At 41.5% G+C, this 25,133-nt stretch overlaps 1 pseudogene; it reads right to left on the minus strand.

Moving 5' to 3' along the window:
* Positions 1–8,812: 8,812 nt before the first annotated feature.
* LOC141499470 (large ribosomal subunit protein eL30 pseudogene) lies at positions 8,813–9,211 on the minus strand (annotated as a pseudogene).
* Between the last annotated feature and the right edge of the window lie 15,922 nt (positions 9,212–25,133).

A 25,133-nucleotide genomic window follows, 5' to 3' on the forward strand; every position in this document is an offset into this window, starting at 1 on the left:
GTCCCTTGGTCTTTGTGTAAAACTCTCCACCTTCCTCCTACCCCCACCACCTTTCTCTCCATCTGCCTGGTGCTTGGTTGGCCTGGGTCAGTGGGACAATGCCATCTGCCAAGGCCATGGCCCAGACTAAAGCTGAATCCCAGAAGATGCCTTGGGACTCTTCCTCCCCTTCCCTGCTTCCTTCTTTCCTAGCTGTACTCAGAGGATCAATGACCACCCCCACTCTCCACTCTGGCCTGAGACCCTCTCTACCTCCCCTTAACATTTGACACTTACCTTCTTTAGCTGGACTCCTAGGGGCTGGAGTCAGGATATTTTCCATATATATATATATGTATATATATATATCTATATCTGTATATGAATTGGATTCTATGATCTTCAAATTCTCTTCTTTAAGAATCTGTAAGACTGACAGGTCTGAACGTGCTACTTCTGCTTCTCAAGAAGTGACTCCCTCTTTCATCCAGGATAAAATATACACTCTAAAGCCCTTTAAAATCTGGCTCCAAACTATTTTTTCTGGACTGATTTCCTATTCCCCCTCATCTCATGTATAAGCATTCTAGCCTAGCTGGCCTATTTGATATTCCTAGTACATAGATGTTACAATAATCTGCCTTCCCAAAACTCCCTGTGTGGTGGTGGTTCCCCTGAGCCTGGCCAGGGGCACTGCAGCTACCCTGCTCAGGAAGCCTCCCGTACCTCCTCTGGAGAACTCAAGGACTCCAAAATGGACCTCTCTCCTCCTCCTCTTCTCCCAGGCTTTGCCAAATGATATTCTCTTTTCCTTTAAGGTCCACCTCAGAGCAAATAATAATAACATTTCAACATCTCAGAGACGTTTGGTTTCATCAGAATGAGTAATTTTTAACCCTTAACGTTCCTGCAAGCCTTATTAGACTACTATAGTACAAAGCAGACTGAATTTAGAGAGGGAGGAGGGAAACTCAGGGATCTGGGTTCAAATTTTGACTTTTTTATTGATCAGTCTTGTCTGCCTCTTCATAATTCCATATGAGGATTCCTTGGCAAAGACACTGCAGAGGTTTGTCATTTCCTTCTCCAGCTCATTTTACAGATGAGGAAACTGAGGCCAACAGGGTGAAGTGCCTTGCCCAGGATTGTAGAGCTAGTAAGTGGTCAGATTTGAACTCAGGTCTTCCTGACTCCAGTCCTAGTGCTCTATCCACTGTGTTGTGTCACTGCCTCTAATCAGTAACAGCTGTTGATTTCTGGGTGGTGAGGGAGATGCCTAGAGTTCATCTCCTGGTGATTGGCCTACTTCTACACCTGAGGATTTCCCATCTTAGTGGGACTCACACCTGGAATTTTCACTCTGATGGCAAAGCTTTCCAGACAGAACCTAGGTTCCATCCACATCACAGTGAGACGTTGGAGGAGATAAATAAGAATGAAAAACAGCAGCTTGCATTTTAATAGCCCTTTCAAGGTCACAAAGTTCTATCTTCAGAACATTCCTGGCAGAGCAAGTCTCATTATTCTCATTTCACAGCTGAGGAAACTGAAGTCCTGAGAAGGGAAGATACTTGCCCAAGGTCATATGTACACAGAAATTGCGGAAACCTTGATTTTCTTTTTTTCCCCCTTGGAGGCCTGCTTGCTTTATTCAGATTATTTAACATACAACAACACAACTGTGGGCCCAAAGGGTGCAAAATTAAAGCCTTCAGCCATGTCAAGGATGGAGAGGGGGCTATGGGCTGAAGCAGCTAGGGAACAGACTAAATGGGTTGCCTTTCCTCTCTGTGGTCTCTACTGCCCACCCCTTTGGGGAGGGTAGACTTAAAACCAAGCCCTGTGGGCAGCTTGGGGGAACCCTAATTTTCAGTCTAGTCATTCCCATCTCCCTGTGGGAGCCCAAGAAAATGTGACCTGGGGCACCCGACTGGGATCCCCTAGAGGGGCCGGATAAAGTCTATGTGAATTGAGAGTCAAGAGATTGATCTGAGTCTGAATTTCAGCTCTGTGATGACTAGTTCAGTGACCTTGGGAAGTCCGCACCTCTTTTTGGGCCTCAGTTTCTTCCTAAGTACATGAAGGATTTATATAAGATAATCTTCTAAGGGACTAAAATTCTGAGGTTCTGTGATTTTAGGAGGTATGTGTTGAGCTGGGCCTCTGTCAAGAAAAAAGACACAGAAGGAAAGAAAAAGACACAGAAAGAACCCTGGGAGAGAAGCGACCCATGGCTAAAAGTGAACAATGCATCAGGATCCCAGAGGCCTCAAAGCAAGTTCCAGGGGACTGGTGAACATCGGAGGCTGACCCTTTGCCAACGTGTCCTTGTACTGCCATGGCTGCCCATCCAGCTGCGCAGGTTGTCATGGAGATCCAGAACATCTGTCACAGCGAAACCAGCCAGCACTGTAATCCATGATGAATACGCATGTGCACGTGTGGGTCTGCACGTGTGTCTGTGTGTGCATATTCATGTGCAGACGGACTGTCTGAAATGAAGGGTCTCCCGTGATAGTCTGAAATCCCCAACAGGGACAGGCTCTGTTCTCTGTTTTCCTAAGGTTCCCTGCCAGGCCCTGGCAGGACAAGCTGGGCAGACAAGTTCCCCTCTTCCCCGCCCCCCCCCCCTTATCCCCCTCCCTGGGACCATTGGTAGGCCAGGGAAGGAAGATTTGATTTGCTTGGTAGTGAAAGTACAAGGATACCAAAGCTCAGAGATGGCTAGTAACTAGTTAGATGTCACAGATCTAGTATTTAAAGAGCAAAGCCTATTATCCTCATAATATAAAGAGACCAAGGCTTCAAAAAATTAAAGGACTAGTAAACAGCAAATTTGGGACTCAATCTCAGGGCTTCGGATTTTAAATCTAGCACTCTTCTCATTTAATTATTCAAAAAATATTTGTTAAGCACCTACTGTACAAGCACTATGATAGATCCTGGATATGTAGAAGTAGAAATTGAAAAGGCTCCTTCCCTTGAGAAGTTTAGAGCTTATCGAGGAAACAATAGGCACACTAATAAGTCAATAGACAAGATATATGAGTGATGCAACATACTTGGCAGGATGGGGGAAGAGAGGAACCAGTAAATGGATGGGAAACTGAAAAGATCTTGGTCTCTTCTAGTACAGGCTGTTCAAAAAACCTTACTCCAGTTTTAAGCATTAAAGGACACCCTGTAAACCAAGTCATCTTTTTACTCATTATTCAAGGTGTTGTTTAAGTGCTGTGGCTATAGTTAGGAAGACCTGAATTCAAAACGACCTCAGACATTTACTAAATGTGTGACTCTGGACATATCACTTCACCCTGTTTGCTTAAGTTTCCTCATCTATAAAATGAGTCGGACAAGGAAATGGCAAAGCATTTCACCATCCTTGCCAAAAAAAAACCCAAGTGTGGTCATAAAGGGTTGGATATGCTGGAACAATACAACTTTCCTATGGTGCTTGAACCCACTACAGCTTCTCTGAACTTCTGTGATGTGGAACAAGTCCATTCCCCATTTGGGGTCTCAGTTTCCTCCAAAGGGTCTCTTCAAGGCCTGACATTCTTTGAGTTTCTGTAATATCTATGGCTCTAAAGCTGAAAGGATTATGGAGTGACAAAATTTCAGAGAGCTCCTTTGGCCTTCCATTTTAGAGTTTTCCATTTTGTAGAAAAGAGAATTGGGTTCTGGAGAGAAGTAAGGACATATCTAGGTCAGATTGTAAGTTGATGGAAGAGATGGGCTCAGACCTCCTCATTCCTCAGTCTGTGGTAGAAGGGAACAAGGTCTTTTCTGTTTCCCATTCATTTACTGGTGCCTGTCTTCCCCCACCCTGCCAAGTATGTTGTATCACTTTGTATATCTTGTCTATTGACTTATTGGTGTGCCTGTTGTTTCCTTAATAATCTCTAAATTTCTCAAGGGAAGGAGCTTTTTCAATTTCTGCTTCTATATATCCAGGATCTATAACAGTGCTTGTACAGTAGGTGCTTAATAAATATTTTTTGAATAATTAAATGAGAAGAGTGCTAGATTTAAAATCCAAAGTCCTGAGATTGAGTCCCAAATTTGCTATTTACTGGTCCTATAAACTGTCTCTTACCATTGCATTAGTTCTCATAGTCATGGAATTTCACTTGATTTCCCTGGAAGGACCACAGAAAGGTAGTAATCCCCGCTCCCCCCCCAGTGGATGTAGGTTATACCTCAGATTCTGCCATGGGGGATTGACAAATGTTTCCTCAGTAAGGTCTGGTCCTATTTCTCTCAGCGGCTTCCCAAAGGTCTGCCATTCTTATCTTTTGATAGCAGATCTCCTGCCTATAGCCACCAGGTGTAAAGTTTTTCCCTATCTCCTACTTCTATGCTCCCATACTAAGAGAGTGGCCTTTGGTCTCTCCTAAATGTCTGTGCATGTTGATATTTGTAGAAGATGAAAACTCTCTTCTCCATATTTCTGCTGTGTTCCGTGGGAGAAAACTCTTTCCAAGGCCAAGAGATAACAGAGCTTTCTTTGGAATTATGGCACATTCACAAAATCACAAAAGGAGAATGGAAGGAACTTTGAAGAGCCCTCAGTTCTGAGGTCTATCTGAAATAAAATGCCCTCCACAACTTCCCAGTTAAGTGTTCATCCACCTTTGCTGGAAGATATCCACTTAGGGAGAATTCCCTTCCTCCCTCCTATCCCATTCTGCTTATTGACAGCTCAGATTGTTAAGATTTTTCCTCCTTGTATCAAACCTAAATCTTGGGACGGCTAAGTGGCGCAGTGGATAAAGCACCAGCTCTGGAGTCCGGAGTAACCTGGGTTCAAATCCGGTCTCAGACACTTAATAATTACCTAGCTGTGTGGCCTTGGGCAAGCCACTTAACCCCATTTGCTTTGCAAAAACCTAAAAACAAAACAAAACAAAACAAAACAAATCAAACGAACCTAAATCTGTCTTTCTGAACCTTTCCCCCTCCCTCATCCCCCACCCCCTCTGGGGCCAGCAGAGCAAACCTAATCTCTCCTCTGTATGACAGACTTTCAAATACTTGAAAACAGCTAATCATGTCCATTCCCTTTCCCCTGCCCATGTTCTTCCCTACCGCTCCTTGGACATGCTGGACTCTAGGTCTCTCTCCATACTAGACCTTGGACTCTGGATGGATTCCAGCTTGTCAATGTCCTCCACAAATGTGGCCCGGAACACAAACCTCCATATGGTGTCTGGCCAGGGCAGAGCCCGGTGGGGCTATCACCTCCTGGTTCTGGATGCTGCAGCCTAAGACGGTGGCAGCGATGATAGCTGCCAAATCTGTGAGCCTCATCCTGCCTCACACTCATCCATCGTTATGACATTACCTATTTGATGGTATATTGTTCATTATCTGCAAGGAGGGGAAGAAGGGGAGAGCTAAGAGACTACTTGCCTTGTTCTTGTTCTACCATTATGCAACAAGAACCCTTCCATTTGGAAGGTTCTCCCTCCTCCTTTCTTCCTGTTTTTCTTCAAGACTTAGTCTTTCCCTGTCCTACATCTCCCCTCTCCCAATGCCTTTTCTCTGATATTATCTTCCATTTTATTTCTATTCATCTTGTATGTGCCTAGTTATTTACATGTTTTCTTTGAGCATAGGGATTATTCTTGCTCTTCTCTGTACCTCTAGTGACTGTAACACAATAATCTATAATAATACAATTATCCCTTTCACATCTCATCTGTCCTCATCATGGTTTTGATATATTGTATGGTTGGCCTAAAATGTTAAATGTTAATGGGAATTTGGGGGGGGAGTTTTACAGAACAGACAATATACAAAGGCCAGAATATGACACAAAAAGTTTGGAAACTCAGAATTACATTATATGTATATATATATATATATATATATATATATATATATATATAGTTTTATAATATCAACATATTTTATCTTTTAATACCATAATAATTCAGACTTCTCTGATATGAAGGAAGGGTCAATTTTTCAGATTTTTCAGATTTACCTCCTCAATGTGGAAGGGATAACTTATACATAGTAATAATGTTTGTTGATTGATTAACTGGATAATCTTGGGCAAAGCATTTTCTCCCTCTGGGCTTCTGTTTCTCTATCTATAAAATGAAGGGATTCAATTCCTCATTGGCTTTGGAATCAGGGGAGCTAGGTTCAAATCCAGTCTACAACACTTATTTTCCATGTCACCTAGAGAAGGCACATTTATCTAAAGGTCCATTTTTTTAGTCCAAGAACAAGATGGCCTCAGAGATCCCTTCTTACACTAAATGCATGTGGAAGGTAAGGTATTGTTACAATAATAAAATATAAATATAAACACAAAATTTTGTACAAAAATAAAATTGGTTCCTCCTCTCAAGGACTTTACATTCTACTGACCAGATACAATATGTAAAGAAATAAATATAAAGTAATTGAAGTTAATTTTAGGAAGAGGCAGTGCCAAAAACTAAGGAGTTTAGGAAAATTATTGGGAATCAGCAACCAAATTGTGTTTTAAAGGAAGTCAAGGGAACTGTCCTTTCTGTGCAGATAAGAGGAGAGGAAAGCATTGCAGACATGGATGTTCATGTGTGCTTGGATGAGTGTGAGTGCATATTTTTTTGTGATTGTGTATATACATATATATATATATAGTGAGTATATATTGTCTAATCTGATATTCTTTAATTTGAAATTAATACTTCTAATAAAAAAATTAGTCTCTTAACCTTTAACTAATAGTTATAAATTTCAGCATGTAAACAACTGTCAGTTTGCTATGTAAGGCCTATCTCCTACATCCCAAATGTTGACTTGCCCTGTGTCAATACTGCCTTAAAAACTCAATGATAGTGCCAATAATTCCTTTTACCTGATCAACAAACCTCAAGATAAGAGACATCTTGGATGAGGAGAGAGCAATCTATTGTTATTTGTAAACATTTAGTCTCCAAACCAAGTGGGATTCTTGTCAATAGGAATTTTAAGCAAATATTATAAGATATGAGAGGATCATATTGTCATTGGTGTGAAATCTCATATGGTTACTTAACTCAGTTTTGATTATTCTTTGTCCTTTCTATATAAAATGGCCCCAGAATTTTGTATCAACATTGGTATTCATAAGGATGCCATTCACCTGTGGGTTTTTGGCAAGATCCTAGAGAACAAAACTTCATTTATAAACTAACTTTGTCATTTCATTTTTAGCCTAAGAAAATTATGTTTAACAATATATGTGTGAATATATGTATGTGTGAGTATACATATGAGTGTGTGCATGTATATGAATCTATATGTGAGTGAGTGAGTGTGTGTGTGTGTGTGTGTGTGTATGTGAACCTAAGCAAAAATGAAGAGGTAGAAAATGTAATGTCGAGTGGGGGAACAGTAAGTATACTACTTTGGTTGTACAGAGCATGTAAATTTGAAAAATATTAAATAAGCCTGGAAAGGGATTTGGGAGCCAACTTGTAGATGACTTTGCATTTTATTCTAGAGGCAAAGGGGAGCCATTGAAGAGTTTGAGCATTTGAAGAGTTTGACCCAGTATTGAAGATGTTGGATGATTTGACACCTAAGGATTCTTCAAAATAATTTTCCAGTGAAGTTTAAAGAAGGCAATGTATAGAAAGCAGAGTGAGACATGAGTGGACAGAACACTGACCTTGGAGTTGCTTTCTCTATTCCCCATTTATTCTCATGCATGAAATGTAAATAATAGTACCAGATCATTCCATCTCACAGAGTTATGGCAGAGAAAGAACTCTAGTAATGTGACCTGTTATGACTTCTTATTCATTCAATTCATTACAGACTTAGAGGTCTTCAAGGCCAACCCCCTTGTTTTACAATCAAGTAAACTGAGACCCAAAGCTGGTATCAAGAGGCGGAATTTGAACCTATATCTTTCTGACTCTAGAATCTTGTCTACTATGCCACACTGCCTCTTAAACCATGTGTTATGGGCAGAGCCCTATTATTGGTGGAGATAAAAAGTTTAGATAATGCATGCTCCTTGTCTTTGAATCCACAGTGCAGAATCCAGCATGCAGTAGGAGTTTAATAAATGTTTACTGACTGACTAGTTATCACAGAGCTCATACTCTACCAGGAAGGATAGAATATGGACATATTTAACTATACCACAGATGACAATATATGGCATATTTTAGGAGTAGAAAGTGTTAATGAGACCTGAGAAGGGAGAGATCACTGTAAGGTGCATAGATATCACTTCTTTCTCTCCCCTACTAGGGTCAGGATGTGCCTCTTTCCTGGCCATGTTAGATTTGGAATAAATCAGAAAGTTGATTTTGAGTTCATTAGCTCTGTGGTCTTGGATAAATCTCTTCCTGCCTCTGGATCTCCATTTTTCCAGTATGTAAAATGGAGCTATTAATCACTGCCCTTCCTCCTCCTCATGGCTGTTGTGAAGTTCCAATAAGATAATGGACATGAAATCCCTTCCTCAGCTATAAAGTATTTTATGAATCTAAAGCTGCTTGGATCCTGACAAGTCATTTAATCTCTTTGTACCTTGGTTTACTCATCTATAGGTGGATGATTAAGGGAGTTACTGGTTTCTAAAGACCCTTCCAGTTCCAAATCCAAGATCCTAATAATAATTTTAAAATATTTTGTCATCACCACGATCACCACCACCATCATCATCTCCAGCCTGACAAGGTCATTTCTAACCATGCGCTCACAAATACATAAAGAAGGCAATACTATGGAATGGGAGTTCATTGCCCTATGATGTGACTTGGGATTCTTTTTTTTTTAAAATAATCTCTGACCAATTTATTAAAGAATACTTTTGTACAGTTTACTTTTCACTGGTCCATTATGGCATGCTTCTAATATTAATGCTAATAGAATCACCTGGATCAATGATAGCTAGTTCTGTTGTACTTTTTACCCAATGAATTACCCAATTCAATATTGTTTCCACTGTTGTGATGTATGCAGTTTTGACCAACATAGCGTAATATTCAATCTTTGATTTCCTCAAGGCTGGATAGTTATTGGCTAAGGTGACCTATTTGGCTTTGCCTTGTCTGATAATTTTCAGGGTCTGTTTTTAGCCCAGTACGAATTTGCCACTTTCCATGACCAGCTGGAACCTTGAGTTGATGGACTCCAGTTACTTTTTCAGCATCTTTGCAGCATCTTCCTGCCTGTGGTGCAGGAGGACCCTCAGCCAAAGATCTGCTGCCAAGATGGCCAGGAAGCAACAAAGCATGGCCCAGGATTCTTAAAACCAACTGGGACCTGGGCATTACTTCCTTTGTCTCTAACCTCCTTCTCTCGCTCGCATTCAAGGCAATTGTAAATTCCAGAGCCTAATCCTGGATGACTTGGGTCTGGGACATACCAGAATGGGACACAGTAGATGCCAACGCTCAGACCTCCTCCATGTCCCAGGATTAGAGATCTGGAGCTGAAAGGATCCTTTGGCCACCTAGTTCAATCTCCTTACTCTGCAGAGGAGGAAACTAAGGCCCAGAGAGGTGGTATGCTTCATCTAGGTAGTAAAGTAACAGAGGCAAAATCTGAAGTCAGGGCCTCTGACCCCAGAGCCAGTGATTTCCACTGTGCTATGTTGCTATGTCCCAGGGTTCCTGGTCTTTCCCACAGCTGGTTTAGCTCCCCCGTGCCAGTTACTGAGAAAACCATCTTGTGGGTTTCCCCAGAGAAGGAGGGCCACCTCCCACGACCATCATGATTACAGAATCGCAGAATGCCAGAGTTGGCAGAAGCCTCAGAAGCAATCTAATCTAGACAATACCTGAACTATAATTCCCTATACCATCATCCTCAAGCAAGTGGTCAACAGGTCTCTCCTTCATGACCTCTAGTGAAGGGGAACTCACTGTCTCCAAAGTAGCCCATGACACAGGTGGGCAACTCCATTTGTAAGGAAGTTTCCCCCTTATATTGAGCTAATGTTCTTTCCCCAGGTGAAGACATTCTTTTGTTCCCTGGTCACAGCCCCCATTAGTGAGTAGTGACCACTACAGCCTCAGGGTATAAGAAGGATTTAACTCTGGACACTGGCTTTTTGCTGTTGGCTAGGTCCATAAATTAAGCCTTCTAATATGAAGGCCATTTCCTCTGTGTGTATGTGTATGCTGACACAATTTTCCTCAGGCCAGAAATGCTTCTGATGAGGGGAAGTGACAATTTGGTGGAGAAGAATCCTAGATTGGGACCCACAGAAATAGACTTCATTATCCTCTTAACTATTAAATCATGGACAAGTCACTTGATATGAAACATAGACAGGGCTGTAAGAGATTTCTGAGGTCATCAAGTCTAAAATGCTTATTTTACAGTGGAGAAAACTAAGGGAGACTGTGGTTAAAAGACTTGTGCAGGGCCATACAGCCCATAAATATCTGTGACTGGATTTGAACCCAGATCTTTTTGACTCCATGTCCAGAGAGCCATCTACAATACTATCTGGTTACTTTTAAGTCACCTGTAAAGTGAGGGAGTAGTCTGAGATTTTCCTGTCCCTGAAATTCTCTTTTATGTTGTTAAGGTCCTTCCTAGCTCTAAGATCCAATGTTCTATCCAGCTCTGGCATTAATAATTGTCTTGACAATGACAGCCTTTGTAGAATAGTTGATAGGAGACCAGGCTGAGCCAGGAAGATATAGGTTCAAGCTCTGTCTCTGACATATACTGCTTATATGACTCTGGGCAGGTTCTTAGTATCTCTTAGTCTTAGGGACAAGTCTCTAAAACGTTTGTTGTAGAACAATTGACTATCTGCATTGGTAAAGGAAGTGTTCTTACTGGAAGTTCCTTACACCAATAAATGAAAGGTCTAGCAAATTTAAGCAACAATAAAAACTACTCATATTTGTGGAGCATATTGGAGTTTGCAAAGCACTTCCCTTACAACTACGCTGGAATGTAAGCACTGCAAATATATTATTCCTTTTAGACAGAACAAAACATAGGCTCCGAGAGTGGTTTGCTCAAGGTCACCTAAGTCAGTAGTATGTTTTAAGAGCCCTTCTAAATCAACATTCTTTGTTCTAGGTTCTAAGGCCCTTGCTGACTCTAACATTGTATATTCCATGCTCTAGGCCTCTTCTAGCTCTACTCTTCATTTTATGCTTTTCCAGCTCCTAAAAAACTCCCTGCTCTTTTTACCTCATGACTCCCCAGTCCTGGGGCCAGCAGGCTCTGAACCAGAGGGGGAAGGGCTGATGCCAATGTGAAAGCTGAGACAGCACGTGGAACCTGGCCCAGCTGTCTCCCCTCTGCCAAGCCACAGCCTTAATACTCTTTTTGGATTCGGTTCAAACTTTCACCACCTCTGGGAAGCCTTCCCAGATTACTCCCACAAAGATCTTGCCTTTGCTTTGCAACCCCTTTGTCCTAAGGTTGAGGCAAGGTTATGAAGAAAAAATTCCTGAACTAGGAATCAAAACACCTGTGTTCAGTTTCTGGCTTTGGTCCTGACTCATCAAGTAATGCTAGACAAGTTTCTTCCCTATTCTGGTCTCAGTTTCCTTCTTATAGAAGGGGGGGACAGTGAAGGGACAAGGAGCATTTGATTTTGGATGGGGCCAGAGCACCAGAAGGACAAAGAGTCTCAAGAATGGAGAGTAAAACCCAAGGCATATATATATATATATATATATATATATATATATATATAGTCATCTCAGGAGGGAGGAAGTGGTCAAATAATGACTGGGTCACTTGCCAGCAATATTGCAGGTAGGAATCTTGTTCACAAGGCCGTTTGAAAGTATTGCTTCTAAGTCAGAGCTACAACTAGCCCTGGGCAAATGCGGCTTTGCTTTGGGTGATGGCATTTGAAAGGGAAAGTGCTTCCTTCTTGCCCCTCACCTCACAGTTCACCTTTTGAACATAAGTGTTCTTTGAGTACACTTGTATCAGGAAGCTGAGGACAGGCTACCATGCCCATTGTATTGCTGATTTGGGACTCCTTTCCAGCTCTGTGACTGTACCCTTGGTCAGAATGGACTCTATATTGTCACCTCCTGCCTCTCAACTGTTTTTGCCAAAGAAAAAATATAATTTACCCTCAGGTCCTCTTCAGACCTGAGATTCTGTGAGGGTGCACCATGGTGTTTTAACCCTTTCTACTGAACTTGGTGTCAGAGGAGCTAAATTTGATTTCTATCTCTGTCACTTATTACCAGAATGAGGGGGCTGGACTGAGATCCCCCAGTAGCACCAATCTCCTGAGTACACACACCTAGTCTGAGTTCTTTATTTTATACATGAAACCAAAGCCTAAAAGGGAAGAGATTGGCAGGATGAGAACCCTAGACTTTTTTTGCTATGTTATTGTTGTTTATTCATTTTAGTCACATCCTACTCTTTATCACCCTATTTGGAGTTGTTCTGGTAGTGATACTGGATTGGTCTGCCATTTCCTTCTCTAGATCATTTTATAGATGAGGAAACTGAGGCAGAATCATACAGCTTGCCCGGGGTCACACAGTTATTAATTGTGTGAGATCAAATTTGAACTCGGGTCTTCCTGACTCCAGACTTGGTACAATATTTCCTACAGTCTCTTGATATTTCAAATCTCTGCTATGGTAGTTTTTCTTTTCCAGAACCCACCTTTTTCATCAAGTCTTTTTTGATCACTGTACCCTATACTGGTCTCTCCCTTTGAGTCTCAAAGAACTTACCATCTGACATTTCCCAGGACTGAGAACTCTTTCTCCCCATTGGGTTTGTTTTATCTGCTCTAACTAAGAAGACTGTAAACCCTGAAAGGGTAGAGATAAATGATTATTTGCCACCATATCTGCCCCAGTATTGAGTATGGATGGGGGTTGATTCATTCCCTTCATAATAGCAGGTTATCTTTGCATATTGCTTGTACCCTCCCGATGCTTGTTTTTAACTGCTTTGTATTTATTTCCTGTATCAGTTACTTGAGAAAACAGAAGCTCTTTGAGAGTAGGGGCTGTTTCATTTTTGTCTTTGTATTCCAGGTATCTGGCACATTGTAGATATACAATAATTGAGATGACAAAACTGAAAGTTAGAGAAAATAAATGGTGGCACAATGGATAGAGGACTCAACCTGGAGTTAGAAAGACTTGAATTCACATCCTAGCCTCAGAATCTTAGTAGCTATATGTCCTAGGGAAGTCATTTAATCTCTGTCTGCCTCAATTTCCTCACCAGTAAAATGAGGGTAATAAGATTATCTACCTCCCATGGTTGTTATGGGTAGAAAATGAGATATTTGAAAAGTTAGTATAACACTAGACAAATAAGAGCTTAAAAATGCTTTTTTCTTTTCTTCCATCCTTGGTCAAAATTACCAGCTAGTGTCAGAGGCAGAATTCCAACCAGATCTGTCTTACCCTGAGACCAGGGTTCTTTCTGTTGTTTCAGGCTCCTTCTCTTGAGGAGAGGCCAGACTAGTCACAAGGTTACACAGGTTTGCAGGCAAAAGGTCAGGACATCTTCAGACCAGAAAATGAGGAATCTAGAAGAAAACTCTTACCTGGGCCACACCTTCTGAGCAAGTCTAAAAGTTTTTATAAAAAGATGAGGCCAAATTTATCTGCCAATCCCCTGGGTAGTTTATTCCAGTGTTTCTCTGGAAATGTCAGGCCGCCTGGTCGGAGGAACACAGTGAGAGTTTTCCTTTAAATAGCAGGAAACATATGGGCGGCGGATGGTGCACACGGCCCACCCTGCCAAGTTTCACTTGGGAGCTAAAAGCAGCCCAGAAGGGTCTGGAATTCCCAGAGCCTTCTGGGGAGTGAGGGCCACAGCCTGGGGACAGGAGCAAGGAGGAGGCTGAGAATGGAAGCTTCCAGTTGGAATTATCCAGGACAGGGAAGGTGAAGGAATGGAAGACTTCTTTTCATAGCTCTTACTACTCTTTTTTTTTCCCCCAAATAATTATTCTGAATTTATGTGCTAAATAAAAAGAGGATTCCCATTTACAATGTGAACCTAAAAAAGATTATACATGGGAATTGTAGATCTCTACTATGTATAAATTGCTTTTCAAGTATGTAATAATGAATTTAATGTGTAACTTTCAAAACTCTCCTGCTTGTCATTTATTCTTTCTGGCCTTTCTCCTCTGTGCATTTTTTTTTTAAAAAAAGTCTGTGATCTTATTTTTTCTTTCTTTCATCCTCTTTTTCTTCCTCCTTTCCTTCCTTCCTTCCTTCCTTCCTTCCTTCCTTCCTTCCTTCCTTCCTTCCTTCCTTCCTTTTCCCTTTGTCTGCCCCCCCCACTCTTCCTTCCCCATTCCCCTCTCAGTCACTGGAAAAAACCAAAATGCTTTTCACAAATATGTATAGTCAAGCAAGAAAAATTCCCAGATTGGTTGTGAAAGTGGAGTGATTGAGGTGGAATGGTAGATAGAGTGTTGGGTGGGAAGTCAGAAAGATCCGAATTCAGATCTGACCTCAGACATACTGGAGTTGTCTGATCCCAGATAAGCATTGAATCTCTGCTTGCCTCAGTTTCCTCAGTTGTAAATTGGGACTAATGAGACCACCTACCTCTTATGGTTGTTGTAGGGATCAAATGAGATAATATTCGTAAAGGACTTGATGTAGTGCCTAGCAGATCAAAGATGCTGTATAAAAGCTTATTCTCTTTCCCTTCCCCTATATCCCATAATTATGTTTTGCCCTTTTCTGTCAGGAGATGGGTAGCATATTTAACTCTCTGGACCTTATGATTTTTCAAAGTTTCTTTCCTCCTAGAATAACATAAATCTATGTCACTTCAGAACAAGTTAGTTTGTTCTCAAGAGTTCTGTGAGTTTCAGGTAGTGCCAGTAACATTAACTCCATTTTACAGAAGAGGAAACTGAGGACCATAGAGAGGAGGTGACCAGTTAGCAAAATGTCACACAGCTAGACAGACAGCCAAGTGGAATCTCTGAATCAAGTCTCAAATTGTCTGAGATCTCTCCTCTCCACTGGCTGTCTCCCTTGGGAAGAAAGAGACTTTTGCTATAAGAAAAGGAACAATGAGAAAATGTGATCCCCAGGACTCAAACTCTTATTTCATTTAGCCACTCCTTCAGAAAGGGGACTTCAACTCCATTTAATTCCATCAATTCAAACAATAGCAATTTAGTTGGTCTCTACCACCACTCTTTACTTGGAGGCAACATGGTAGAGTGGAATAAGTGGGATATCTGTCAGGGACCCGAGTTCAAACTCCAACTCTGATGCTCATTAACCTAGGTGACCCTGGCAAATCTCTTTTCTTCCCCATATGTCAAATAAGGGATTTGCGGAGCCTGATGGCTTCCTAGGTTTCTCTTTAGTTCTAAGTGTATGATCCCATGCTGAGTGGGGGACTCATGGGTAAGAAAGAAATAGTTCCTGCCCTGAAAGGGTTTATAGTTTCTTTGAAGGCACATGATATGTCAAGACAACAAACACCTCACTGTGCTAAAGTGATGAGGATACAAAGAAAAGCTAAAAAAAACCCCAAATCCCATCCCTTATGAAGATAATAGTCTAATGGAAACAGCATGCAAACAATTATGCATAAGTAAGACATATAAGGTAAATCTGAGATAATCTTAGAGGGGAGGACTTAAGATTAAGATTTATATTATATATGAGATGCATACATATACATTCACACACACACACATACATACACACACATATATACATAAATAAGCTTAATGCTAGATTGAATGTGACAGAAACAAAGAAAGGATCCCAGACAAAGGGCTCCAGGAAAATCTGAGAAGAGAGAGGTTGTAGACAAGGAAGACTCACTGTAGATGTGTGACTCAGGGAATACAGCCCTCGGCTTGGAATCAGAAAGATTCAGATATTCACTAGCTGTGTGACCCTGGGCAAGTCACTTTACCCTGTTTGCCTCAGATTTCTTCATCATGAGCTGGAGGAGGAAATGACAAACCACTCCAGTATCTTAGCTAAGAAGCTCCACCTGGATGGTCCACTAACCCTTCTACATTAAATGCATTCATAAGTGAATTTATTACCTTTCTCCCTAAACTTCTTCCTTCCTATAATTTCCCTATTTCTGCTGAAGGTGCCTTCATCCTTGAGTCCTCATAATCTTTTCTTCTCCTTTACATTCAATATGTCCTGTAGATTTGACTGCTACAATCTTATCCCATCCCTGCTGCTCCATTCAGATTGCCCCTACCCTGACTCAGGCCCTAAAGATCTTTTGCTTAGGCTACTATGATAGCCACTTAACTGGTCTCCCCACCTCTAGTTTATTCCATCTACAATCTATCCTCTGTACCTCCATCAGAGTAATCTTCCTAACTCAGCTTTCTGTTGACTTCATGTGATTCTTCCATTATAGTATCTACAGTGGCTCTCCATGGCCTAATGAATAAATTCCTGATGCTGATATTCAAGGCCTTTAATCTACTTTTTAAAAATAGCTTTATTTCAAATGAATCTCCTCATGTATTTGTCTTCCAGTCAAACTGGATGACTCCATCTTTGTACCTTTGCTCACTATGTTCCTTATTGCCTTTCTATTCCTAGTGCCTAGCCTAAGTAAGGCCTGGAACATGATAGGAGCCTAATAAGTGCCCATTGGATTGAATTTTTCATGTCTACCGTGGACTCAGGAAGTCCTAACCTGATCAGTCAGAGTCTACCCTTTCTTTCAAGGTCCAAATTAGGTGTAAACTTTTCTGAGAAGCCTGCCTTGAACATCCAGGAGAAAAATTCTCAAATTTCTCAACATATTTTGTCTTTGACATTTGCCTTATTCTCCCTATTTTGTGTACTCATCCTTTTCCCTTCTATAGTGTAAGGTCCTTGAAAGCAAAGCCTGTGACTTATGTCTTTGCATACCTAACCACAGTATAAGACTCTACCCACAGTAGGTGCTTTTTTAATGATTATTTTATTTTATTTTTACATTTTTTTATGTATTTATGTATTTATGTATTTATTTATTTATTTTTGCAAGGCAATGGGATTAAGTGGCTTGCCCAAGGCCACACAGCCAGTAATTATTAAGTGTCTGAGGCCGGGTTTGAACTCAGGTACTCCTGACTCCAGGACCTGTGCTCTATCCACTGCGCCACCTAGCCGCCCCATTCCCCCCACAGTAGGTGCTTAAAGAATGTTGGTCAAATTAAATTGATCATTCTCCTTTTGTGGGGATTCTCAATTAATAAACAAAACCTACTAAGTGCTAAACCCCAGGGATATAAAAAAGAGGCAAAAGACAGTCCCTGCCTGAAAGAAGTTTATAATCTAATAGATTCTCTTCAATCATTCTCTAATATTTCATGAATAAATATTTGAAAATTGTTGCCTTGTCAAAAATGTAAAAGAGAGAGAGAGAGAGAGAGAGAGAGAGAGAGAGAGAGAAACAATTAAGTGATAGGTTGCTCTTCTAACAGCCCTGGGAAAGGAGCAGGGTAGGAGTTATTATATTAGCCCCATTCTATAGTGAAGAAATTAAAGCCCAAGCCATTTTCTCAGTCAAGGCTCCCATTTATTTATTAACAATGAGGCATCTATGACTGATAAGGGAGTGAGTTCTCCCAGAAGAATCTGGAATGAAGGAAAGAACCAGACCTACTGATTTCTGGTTTTTCCTCTTCCCCCAGGCTAGTAACTATTACAGCTCCCTCTGGAGAGGGGGGTTATCAATTTGGACAGGGGAACCAGGGTAATTTGAAGCTTGTTAACATTGCCAGTATAGAAAGAGCCATTCAGGGAAGTGGCTTCTTGAACCCTTTCTGGATAGGAAGCCAGATTCACTTTCGCAAAGACATCTCTGACCATGCTCAACAGTCTTTTGAGGTACAGACCATGTAGGTGCCTGTAGAATAAAGTCCAAACTCCTGGGCTTGGCATTCAAGGCCGTTCCTGATCTAACTCCCAGGTTACATTTCTGGCCTTATTTCACAGTACTCCACTTAGCCAAATTGAGTAAAATTCAAGGTCCTCAGGTTGATAAACCTAAAATACCCTTCTTCCATCTACCTCCCCTATTTCTACCCTCTTAAATTCTTTAAGGTCAAATCTAAATGCCATCTCTACCAAGAAACCTTCCCTGATTCTCCCCATTCCACCCCAGGGAGAGAAATCATGTCTTTTTCATCTGATTTCATTGCAAGTTGTATTCCTTTTTGGACTCTAAGCATCAGTAACATGATATGAACTACCAGAGGGTAGGGATTTCTTTGTTACTACACAGGTGGTGCCAGGCGACCCTCCAATCCCCAGGCACACAAGCAGACCCAAGGAGCCTTGGTCAGGAGCCTAGGTCACAGTTTATAAAAGTCAACCATCATATTTATTCCTTTTTCTTTTAGCTATCCCTTCAGGGGAAGTGTTCCTTTTGCTCTTCAAATCTTCTCTACCTTTAACAGCTTATAACATTTCCCCTCTAGAATAGCTCATATAGGCCTCCCTCTCTACACTCTTAACTATATCACTTTACTTTTCTGGGCCTCTTTGTTCATCTATAAAATGAGGGAGTTGAGGGTCAAACTCTAAGGACCCTTCCAACTTTAGGGTCCTATGGTTCAAGTCCTGCTTATTGAGATACCTTTGAAGTTTACACTTAATTAGCTCCAATCTCATCTCCTTCCACATTTCTATATTTCCTTAGTCAGACTGAAGGTATCAATGAATATATCAAAAAAACATTTATGAAGGGCTTACTATGAGACACGAATAGTTCTAAGCAGCTGAGGATGCAAATACAAAGGTGAAGACAGACTGCCCTCAAGAAGGGGGAGACAACCTATAGGGAAGTGGTGGATAGGTATGGATATTTTGTTTTGGAAACCTTCTGGGATGGTGAGAGTGGTCACATGGGAGTAGATTGACATATCCTTTCAGAACACAATGGATCAATTTGATTATGAATCTGGAAAGGTTGGCAAGAAGATGGCAGGGGGAAAAATGTGTCCATAGCTGGAGGTAGGACTGGATGTGTGGTAGAATGGGCTACTAAGGGAACTATTCATCAAGACAACAGATTCCAAGAAGGGTAATGACAATAGCAATAATTCTCATTTTTTTGGTCATCAAACAGTCCATAATTTTATATTTTAAATATAAATTTATTTATTTTTCCAATTACATGCAAAGACATTTTTCAACATTCACGTTTTTAAAGATTGAATTCCACATTTTTCTCCCTCCCTTCCTTCTCTCTCTCTTCCCCTTGACAGTGAGCAATATGCTATAGGTTATACATGCGCAACTATGTTAAGCACATTTCCCTTATTAGTACTGTTGTGACAGAAAAATCAGACCAAAAGGGAAAAAAACATGAGAGGAAAAAAAACATAAAGCATAAAACAAATTTAAAAAATGGAAAATAGTAAGCTTTGGTCTGTATTCAGACTCTGTAGTTTTTTCTTTGGATGTGGATGGTATTTTCTTTGATCATTGATTATTGTAATAGTTGATCATTGTCTTTGATCATTGTAATAGTTCTCATTTTTATAGTTTTTTTCTACAGTATTTTCCCCCACAAAGTCTTGTGAAGTAGATAGTACATTTCTTATTGTCTCTATTTTACAGATGAAGAAGTGATTTGGCCAGAGTACCATAGATAGTTGAAAGTTATGGTCAGAATCTGAACTCAGATTTCCTGACTCTAGAGAGAGCCTTTCAGGAAGGAAATAAGCATTTATTAAACTCCTACTGTGTAGCAGACATTGTGCTAAGCATTTGACAAATATACTCATTTGCTCCTCACAACAATTATTAACTCCAGTTTATAGTTGAGGAAACTGAGGCAGATAGAGGATAAGTGACTTTCTCAGATGTTTACTAACAGTTAGTAAGCATCTGAGGCAGGATCTTTCTGACTCCAGGGCCAGTACACTTCCCACTGTGCCATTAGCTTCTTACTCCAAATTAGAAAAAATCTGCTTATACAGAAATTGTTCTTAATATATCAACATAAATATATTGAAATAGTTCTCTATTTTTATGCATATTGATAACTATATATAATTGATTTTCTTTGTAATCCTATGCAATTTATTGGATGGTTTTAGTAACATGGTTTTGAGAAGAGGCCCAGAGTTTTCACAAGACAGCAAAGGGACCCATGATACAGAAAATTGTGAGAACCCCTGGGCTCATCTCAGTGTGGGATAAAGACAAGCCAGGCTAGATATGGAGTCAGAAGACGTGGGCTGAAGCAGCTCTGCTGCTTCCCGACTCTTGTGCCCTTGGGGGCTCAGTTTTGCTATAAAATGAGGGGGTTGAACCAGATGCTCCTTAGGTCTCTGTCATCTCCACCACTGAGATTCAAGAGCCAAGTCTCCTGCCTCAACACAGCAGGGCCTCGATTCAGACGTGCTTATTAGGGGATGGGAGAGTTTGGCAAGAGAGAATAGAACTGGGCAAGGAGGGGGCCCTGGGATATAACCAGGTCTCGTGGATTGGCTCACATGGGGACCTATAAATGGCTTCCCATGGCATTTCCTATGAACCCACCTCTCCCCATGACCCCGAGTCTCTTCTCTTAGTCCCAGATTCTTTGTCTTCTTCACATAGCTAGCAAGTGTCTAAGGCAGGATTTTAACTCTTCTTCCTTGACTTTCAGCACCTTATCCTCTCTGAAAAGCAAATGTAAAGAAAGGCAGGAAGGTAAAAGGGCAGTGAGCTCCTGGAATAGCATAGCTCAACTCTCTGGTAAATCTTAGCCTGAAAGAATTATATGGTTGCTAGAGAGACAGATCGAATCAGAGGTTCAAGAATTTATGCCTAGTTTTATAGTTGAGGAAACTGAAGATTCAAGGTCATACAGATAGTTGCACAAGCAGGATTTGAACCAAGGTCTTCTGATTCCAAATCCTACATGCTTTCCTCCCATATTATTACATTGCCTCCCATATTCTCCCAGCAAGGGATGTGCTCTTTTGGCTCTGACTATGTGTGTCAAGAGAGCAGCTTGGATGTTTCTGTGTGAATCTGAGATTGCGTTATGCCATTCCTGAGGACAGCAACATAACCATATCTTGGGGAGATCTTGAGCATGGAGAGCAAAATAGCTATACACTTGCCTGCTCCTCCACGCTGGGAGGCATCACAGCTGCTTTGAAATTTCTGAACTGCCATGCTCTCCAGCCTACTATATCCTTACCTCCCAGGTTAGCAAGACTTTCTGGATTCTTGATCTATTCCCTGAGCCCCAGACCCTTCCCTCCAAGTAAATATGAGAGATGGAAAAGCCTTAGGGATGGAATCATCTAACCCTTGCATTTTATGAATGAAGAAACTGAGGTCCAGGGAGGGAAGTGACCTATCCCAATCATCTAGACAGAAGTTAGACTCTCAGTCAGGTCCTCTCTCTCCGAGTTCAGAACTCTTCTCACTCCACTGGCTGGCTCCCTGGTCTCCCCTGGTTCAGGCTGAGCCTGCTTGATAATCCCTCACATGCCCAACCACCACGCCAGCCCTGGAGACTTACAAACCCATTTCATTCTGTTCTGTAAATAGCAGGCTCGTTAGCAAATGAGTAGCAACAACACCTCCCTCACTGCCTGCGTCCTCCTCTCTGCCCAGAATGCTGACGGCAGCTGCTCTGAAATCGCAAAGCCCAGCGTGATGCCAGGGGGCTCAGTTCTCTGTTGTAGGGCCAGAATGAACAAGAGGTTTGTGGCTGTGCAGCCCACACATCGGTGGTCCCCCACTCTCATCTGGGGCCTGCACAAAGGGGTAGGTCTGGCTCTAGCTTGCAGTGGGGACAGTTCTAATGATAATAAATCTATCTGTACATCGCACTCTGAGGGTTACAAATCGCTTTTGTAAAGCATTATTCATCCAAATAGAGGAGCCTGTATTGGAATACAGAGACCCCTGAGGAGGAAAACATCAGGAAGTATAACTGGGTAAAACCAAAGTCAGGGCAAGTTGGCAGCTGAGGATGAGACCCTGGCACACAGTTCAGTTTGGGTGCTTATAGGTGGTGGTGAAGTTGAAACATTGAGCAAAGAACTGGGAATCAGGGAAACATTTAGAAACATGAGTGAATAGATACTGGAGGGGAAAGATCTTAGAAGGAATGAGAATGTCTGGGATCAAGTCTCAGGTAAGATCTGGGCATACTTTAACATCTCTGAGCCTCAGTTTCCCCACATGTAAAAAGGGATTATACTAATATTACCTCTCTCATTGGTCTGATCTCAGGAAAATGCTTCATAAACTCAAAGCATATAGAAAAGAGAGCTACTGTTGTTGACCTTAGTTTCTGGAAGGGACTTCAAGAGATGCCAGGTTCTAGTGGTATGGCATTAAAATTTTTTTTTATTCGATTTTTTTTCAATTAACAGAAATCTACTCTCTTCCAGTAATGGGGGTGGAGTGCCTCTCAAAGCAAATATGTGTAGTTAAGCAAAACAAATTCCCAAATTGATCATGCTGCAGAAATTCATTTCAAACTGCATTCTGAATCCATCACCGCTCTGTCAGGAGGATATGAACATGACATTATTATTCCTTTTTCTCCCATTTTAAAGATAAGCTAACTGAGGCCCACAGAAGTTTCTTCAAGATCACTGAGGTAGTAAGTGAGTAGCAGAGCTGAGTTTCCTATCCAAGATCTCTGACTCCAAAGTCAGGGATCTTCCCATAGGGTAGTATTGTTGGGTAGGGCTTCCTGCCAGGTCTCACACCTCCTCTTCTGATGGCCCATTCAGAGATCAAATGTCACTGTTTTCTTTCCCCCATCCCCAAATCAGACCAGTCTTGTCTCTCCTGAGAAAAAATGAGATAATAATAATAATAATAATAATAATGTTGGTTGCTGGCACACAGTAGGGGCTTCCCTACCTCTTTCTGCCCCCTTCTTGGTTTTAACATCCTCAGGAAAATCAGTTTCCTTTGTCCAATTTTCTTACTGAGCATATAAAGAAACTGAGGCCCATAGAAGGAAGGGGATTTGCAACAAGTAGGATAGAACAAAACTTTCCTGACTCTGAGGCAGACCCTCTTTCCCAATGCAATAGGGATGGAGAGTTGTGAACATTGACTCTCTTACAGTCCACTTACAGACTGCCAACTCATATGCTCAGAGTTAGCCCTGGGAACACTCCAGTATCAGGATTGTGAGAATCAGCTCCCTAAGTTTCTGACTTGTGTGCACTTCTGGTGACCAGCCAGAGCCCTGGGCCCTCAGAAGCTCCTCCAAATATCCCTGGAGAGAATCTTTTCTCTCTTTTCCTTCTCTTGGGAGAAGCCCAGAGCAAAGCTTGTAACTGTATTCCCTCTGCAGGGATGAGGAAGCAGGATGAAATAAAGGAGACTAGAGGGAAGGCGTCCAGGTGGGTCAAAGAAACCTGGGGCTATCTGGTACTTTTTTCACCAAACACTTCTTGGGCCAAGGGAAAAAGAGACTGCTGACATTCCCAAGGTATGCTTTAAGTCCTTGTTCCAGACCAGCACCACATTGTAAAGGTTCCATCTTCTCCTTTGAGAAGTCTTTCTATAGCCTAGCTTTGGCTGCTGGAGTCATAGACCAAAAATCTCAGAAATAGAAGAGGCCTTAAAGATCATCTAATCTCTCACTTTATAGATGAGAATACTGGGACCCCCAAGGTCACAAAGGCAACAAAAGGCAGAGATAGGATTTGAAGTCAAGTCTTTGACTTCAAATCCTATTTTTTTATCCTTAATTGGAAGCTCTCTTTTCTGAAAAGACTGGGACCAGGTCTTGGAATCAAGAGACTCAGATTTCAGTCATATGTTCTTATGTTCAAATTCCACCAATAACAATGGCTTGCCTGAATAACTTAGGTCAAGTCATTTACTTTCTTCTGGGTTGTTTTTTTTTAGCTATAAAAAGAGGAGATGGGGTGATAAAGATGGCCTCTAAGGTTCCTTCTAGTTCATAGAACAATCCTCCATTTCTCTTCCTCTCTCAGTTTCCTCATCTGTAAATTAAGGGTCTTGGGCTCGGGAGACTCTAAGGGCCCTTTCAGCTCTGAGAATCTAATGGTTCTGAAACCTTTGCCCATAAGACAGATATCTCCCTTTTCTCCTCAGGGCACCCTGGGAGCATTAATCTCCTCAGGGCATTTCAAACTGGATAGGAAATTTGTGAGCATTTTCCCCAGAAGCAATGAGGCCTCAGGGGAGCAAATCAGAAAAGACCTGGATCCTAAGTAGCCAGGCCACAGTGCTCAGCCTGCCCTGGAAGCCCAGCAGCAGCTTTCAAAAAAGCAGAGTGTCCAGAGGGAAGGAGGCAATGGTTCTGCTCTCCTCTGCCTTGACCAGGCCACCTCTGAAGAGCTGTGTCTGGGAAATGCTGACTTCCCTCAGGGAAGATCTCCAACTTATCCTGCATATGTCTAGTTTGTCCCTAATTGTCTACATGTTGTCTCCCCCATTAGAGTTTGCATTCTTAAGAGAAGAGACCGTTTTTGTCCTTTTTTGGTATCTTCCTAGCCCATAGTGAGTGCTTGTTGATCTAAGCTGATTTCAGAAGCTAGGATGTGTCCAAGAGCAGGGTGAATGGGATATCCAGTGAACTGGAGACCAGGTCATATGAGGGCTACTCAGAGGAAGTGTTTAGCCCAGAAAAGAGAAGGACCTAAAGAGACATGACAGATGTCTTCAGGTATGGAAAGAGGGTGTCATGTGGAAGATGGATTAGGTATGTTCTGTTTGGCCTCATGTTAGAAAACAAAATCAGGAGAAATGAATAGAAGTTGGAGAGAGACAAATTTAGACTCTTCGGTACAGGGACGAATTTGGAATCAGTGGACCAAGGCTGAAATTTAGGCTTTGGTATTAATGTACAGGTTTGAGAAAATAACAATTTCTCTTGGCCTCAGTTTCCTTTTCTGCAAAATGAGATTGGATGAGAGTTCTCTTATAGATCTAAATCTATGGGTTCAGGGCTGGGTCTATGATTTCAGTGGGAATCCCAGATAAGGAAATTCCCTCTAGGGCAGCACTGTCTCTACATATAGCATCCCCCCCCCCACTTCTCAAGTCATTATTATATTTTTGTTCACATTTCAGTTGTGTCCTACTCTTTGCAACCTCATTTGGGTTTTCTTGGTAAAGATATTGAACTGGTTTGTCATTTCCTTCTCTAGCTCATTTTACAGATGAAGAAATTGAGGCAAACAGGGTGAAGTAACTTGTCCAGGGTCACATAGCTAGTAAGTGTATAAGGCCAAA

Source organism: Macrotis lagotis, chromosome 1 (genome assembly GCF_037893015.1).
Source record: "Macrotis lagotis isolate mMagLag1 chromosome 1, bilby.v1.9.chrom.fasta, whole genome shotgun sequence".
Taxonomy (NCBI): domain Eukaryota; kingdom Metazoa; phylum Chordata; class Mammalia; order Peramelemorphia; family Peramelidae; genus Macrotis; species Macrotis lagotis.